At 33.5% G+C, this 4,376-nt stretch overlaps 1 long non-coding RNA gene across 1 annotated transcript in view; it reads right to left on the reverse strand.

Annotated features, from left to right (window-relative positions):
- The window catches only part of LOC116843384, a 4,221-nt gene extending 3,338 nt beyond the window's left edge, over positions 1 to 883 (reverse strand). Inside the window, exon 1 of the long non-coding RNA XR_004377877.1 lies at positions 73 to 883. This is a non-coding gene — a long non-coding RNA (uncharacterized LOC116843384). The remainder of the gene's footprint in view (positions 1 to 72) is intronic.
- Between the last annotated feature and the right edge of the window lie 3,493 nt (positions 884 to 4,376).

Below are 4,376 nucleotides of genomic sequence, written 5' to 3' on the forward strand. Positions count from 1 at the left end.
CAGTTCATTGATCATTATTATATAAATTATCTATATAGAATTTATCTGTATAGAACACACAACTTATCTTACCTCAATGCTCGTAGATGCCGCTCTTTAATATTCGCCAATCTTAACTAAAGCTTATCTCGTTTTTCGTCAACGAGCTCTTCGAGATGCGACATCACCACTCTGAGCTGACCGCAGCCGTGCATCGCGAAAACCGCGGCAAGACTGCACCCACTGATCTTGGAGTTGCTCACCACAATAGATGAAAGACATTGTTGTGTAAGCACAACTTTGTACACTGGATTGAATCTGGTATCCACGATCTTATTGTACGATGGGCACGGTAAGCGACCTATTTCATGGTCTCTTTACCGATCACCGCGTTTATTGGTGACAGTCCTCTTGCTAAGTTGTAACTTAACGAACTACCTTGTACGATCAGCGTACAAGCACCCGCTATGATCCGTCCTATGCGGTCGTTCTTCAACATCATTTCACGATCACGTTCTCTCTTTGCCATTTGCCAGTCCGTCTCCATATGTTCGATGGATCTACGTATTCGTTTATTGTGATATAAGAGTAAACAGTAACTGATTCCGCCCATAAGGCAATTACTCGTTGGTCCTACTGCCTTTAACTTGAGGCGGAAATCCTTCAAACAATATATACAGCATAGAACGTACCATGAAAAAAGCTATCAAAGAATGACACATGAATCTCAAGACTTTCTTCAGCATGTTTTTGCCCATTTAATTCGTCGGCCCTTCGGGCCAAGCGCCTAACGATTTCGAAATCCGACGATTTAATTGAAAACTATAGTCGTCTATAGAGATCGAGCGTGGATTCGCGAGAAGTGCGCTCCATGGTTCATGAACAAGAGACGCGTTTGCGATACTGATCGCTACTAGCCATGTAGTAGCCAGTAATGCCATTTGTAGGTCTCTGAGTAGCATGCTCCAAGAGGGGATACGCACACAAATAAACGACCGTGTGCGTGTGCGCGCGGCGCATTGGCTATTTTCGAGCGACGAAAGGACGCAGACATACAATTTGTTGTTTCTTTCTTTTCCGAATATATAGCTATAGCGAGTTTGAGGAGCTATAGACTGTTGCCGCAGAATGATGTTAGGCTTACTTATTATATCTTGCCGCTCGCACGTATATCGCATGTGCTTCTTTCTCTTTTTATATGTAATATTGAAAGAAATTTTTTAATGTAAAGGAAATATACATATATATGTATATACCGAATTCTGGTAAACTCGTTTAATTAACAAATTAATTATTCTTTACGGGAATCGGGTAAAGCGATAGCGTGTCGCGCCAAGTATATACAGGGTGTCCCAGAACAATCTACGAAGCTCCTGTGAGAAAGTAGAGCGGGTTAAAATGTATATAAATGTCCTATATCGTTTTGCGATATTCGTAATAATAACCGAGAAACTAACTGCGAAATATTAAGGAAAAGTGTGTGCTGAACCGTAGGGGACGGACCGCTCGAGTTACAGCGCGATCCAATAATATAGAGCGCGGATGTCGACGCGTGGCGATTGGAAGACAATGCACCACTTTCTATACTTATAACATTGTGTTCCTACATCTCGCCTTGGCGTGGTGCGGCAAAATGTAGGTGCACAGCGGTATAAGCATAAGCAGTGGTGCATTCTCTTCCAATCGTCACGCGTCGACATCCCTGCGTTGTATTACTGAACCGCGCTGTATTACTGACCGCGACTTGTGCGGTCCGTCCTCTACTATTCAGTACACCCTTTTCCTTAATCTTTCGCAGTTAATTTCGCAGTTATTATTACGAATATCGTAAAACGGTATAGCACATTTATGTACATTTTAACCAGCTTTACATTCTCACGAGAGCTTCGTAGATTGTTCTGGGACACCCTGTATATACTTGGCGCAACACGCTATCGCTTCACCTGATTCGCGTAAAGAATAATTAATTTGTTAATTAAACGAGTTTACCAGAATTCGGTATATACATATATATGTATTTCCATTTTATTAAAATATTTCTTTCAATATTACATACAAAAAAAGAAAGAGACGTGCGATATACGTACGAGCGGCAAGATATAATAAGTAAGCCTAACATCAATCTGTGGCAACAGCTTATAGTTCTTCAAACTCGCTATAGCTATATATTCGGAAAAGAAAGAGACAGCAAATTGTATGTCTGCACTGTTTCGTCGCTTGAAGTTAGCCAATATGCTGCGCGTACACATACACGGTCGTGCACATACTTGTGTGCGTATCCCCTCCTACAGCATGCTGCTTGGATCTACAAATGGCATTACTGCATATCGGTAGTAGCAATCAGTATCTCAAACGCGTCTCTTATTCATAAACCATGGAGCGCGCTTCTCGCGAAACCGCGCTTGATCTCTATAGATGAGACAACTACTATAGTCTTCAATTAAATCGTTGTTCCGTCCTTTACCATTCAGCACACGCTTTTCCTTAATCTTTCGCAATTAATTTCTTGATTATTATTGCGAATATCGCAAAACAGTACAGGACTTTTATGTACATTTTAATCCACTTTACATTTACACAAAAGCTTCATAGATTGTTCTAGAACACCCTATATAACACTTCAGAAAATAATTCAATTACTACTGAATGTTTTTTATAATGTACATTACGTAATGTAATAGTATAATCCTTATATATAAAAATGTTCAATAAAATCATTTGTGCGGAAAAAATGTGTTATTTTTTAATAATAAATAATTTTGTGTGTGGGTGTGGCAATAATGCTACGAAGATAATAATACTAATTAATATTTTAAATGTGTAGCTTTAATACTTTTTATGTGAAAGAGATTAGATTTTTAACATACAGATTGTTAATTTAACATTTTAAATGTGTAGTTTTAACATTTTTTACATATAAAATTTAAAACTTTTAACACATTGATTGTGTTAACTTAACATTTTAAATATGTAACGTTAACATTTCTGGTATGTAAAGATAGCGTTTTTAACATATAGATTATATCAATTTAACATAGATTATATCATTTTCATTTCATCAAAAACATAGATAATATTTTTCTGAAATGTAAAACATTTTATTTAGTTAATTCAACATTATATGTCAATTTAACACAAACTGAGATTCCTGAAGGCATTTAAATGTTAAATTCTTGTGTTAAGGTGTTACACATTATGCGTACTTTTTAACATATTTTACTTTTTAACATATTTGCTTCGTGTTAAATTAACACATAAATGAGAGTGGATGATTTGGGACACATGAAATGTGTTAAATTTAATGCATAAGTTTTTACAGTGCATGTAAAATATTTATTATATGTGAAAAATTTTATTTTAAACAATATCTATTTAAAATATATACCAAATAATATTTTGCTATATTTACATGGTCAAAGTTCGAAGCATATTTAAATAAGCAACAGATGTTTTAATCACCTGAAATGTTTAATTTCAATAATTAATTCAGATTTTAAAATACCGTGCACGTAACGTCTAGAGGAAAGTAACCAAAAGCGACATAGGCTTCCTAAAGCGACATACCTCTATATCTCATATATTAAATGTTATATTTTATCGAAACTAATATAAGCATAATCCATTTTATCAGTTAAGTCATAAAAAATTCATATCTGGTATCTTCATTGTTCCTTTATATGCTAAATTAGCAAATATCGAGTTTTAGAAATTCGCAAGTTTTACTTCTATGATTTTTATTGACGAATTACGTAGACTAAATAGCGATAATTATCATTTTGTTCAATTTTAAGTTTTTCTACATGCATTTGGCTTTTGTAAAAATATTTTTTAAATATTTTTACCTTCATCACTTTTTTACTGTATAACTTGGAAAATTTGATGAGAATATGTCTTAAAGTGACATACCTACAGTATGCGATAGACGCGATACTCTGTGATTAACATAACTTGATTAATAACCTCCCATTGTGACGTAACATTTGTTTATTTTAAAGTTTAATTTTATTTAGTTTAAAAATATAACATATGTAAAATATGTAAGAAAATGAAAAAGATGGAAAACGATATGTATTTATTTAATTATATTTCTCATTTGTAACATTATATTTTGAATAAATGAATATTATTCCACAATTAAATGCATTAATGAACTATTTAGTATCAAATATTATCATATATACGACAGGTTATATAAATTCAAATAGGTATATCGCTTTTGCCACCTATTTTCTTTGAACTCTATTTTCGTGCGTTTTACGAAAATATTTTTTGTTTTAAATCTAGAAACAATTTCAATAAAAATGTAATATTATCGGATAGAAAGTACTTCCAACTATATATATATATATATATATATATATATATATATATATATATATATATATATATATATATAT

Source organism: Odontomachus brunneus, unplaced genomic scaffold (assembly GCF_010583005.1).
Source record: "Odontomachus brunneus isolate Ranch 3 - 2012 unplaced genomic scaffold, Obru_v1 Obru_scaffold_032, whole genome shotgun sequence".
Taxonomy (NCBI): domain Eukaryota; kingdom Metazoa; phylum Arthropoda; class Insecta; order Hymenoptera; family Formicidae; genus Odontomachus; species Odontomachus brunneus.